Consider the following 716-nt stretch of genomic DNA (forward strand, 5'->3'; position numbering starts at 1 on the left):
TTGGACCTTGTATACACTGAAAGTACACTGTCTATATACGGATAATCATTCTAGTACCAAACATTAGTTCATACGGAGTGACTCCACCAAGAGAATTTCTTGGCAGATTATTAAGACTACGTTGGACACTTATTAAATGTTTGACCCACCCTTCACCCGAACCTAATACCTTGGCTGTTATGGATTGCTTTATGTCATGTTTTTTTTTTTCCTCTACTGCAATACCCTTGGAATGGAAGGGACTAGAATACCGCAATGCAATGCCCAAGCTGACCATGGCCTCCTTATAAGCCCCAGAGCTAAATGCAGGACCCTGGTCAGAATGTAGCGTGCCAATTGTGTATGTGCCCATAAAGACTCGCAAATCCTTCATAACAGTTCTGGCGTCAGCCGAGCGCTGGGGCCACATCCAAATGAATCTTGTCCTAGTAGTTGTGGGATCGCATTCGTCTGTTGTGATTTTTGTGTGTAGATAGTCTAATGCTGTCTAACAATGGTATCTGAACTGGGCTGGCTACTCTGTAGTCTGGTGACTGGTGGTCATAAAGGCTATGATAACTGTAACAAGTATCACAGTTTATTCCAAATTCGTAAGCTTGGACGCTCATTCCTGGCCACCAGTACATCTCTTCTAATTCTTTTAAAGATTCCAAGATCCCATGGTGTCTCAGACCCTCTACCATATGTGCTTCTTGAACCAAGTAAGCTCTCCGCTT

Source organism: Lissotriton helveticus, chromosome 1_2 (genome assembly GCF_964261635.1).
Source record: "Lissotriton helveticus chromosome 1_2, aLisHel1.1, whole genome shotgun sequence".
NCBI lineage: Eukaryota > Metazoa > Chordata > Amphibia > Caudata > Salamandridae > Lissotriton > Lissotriton helveticus.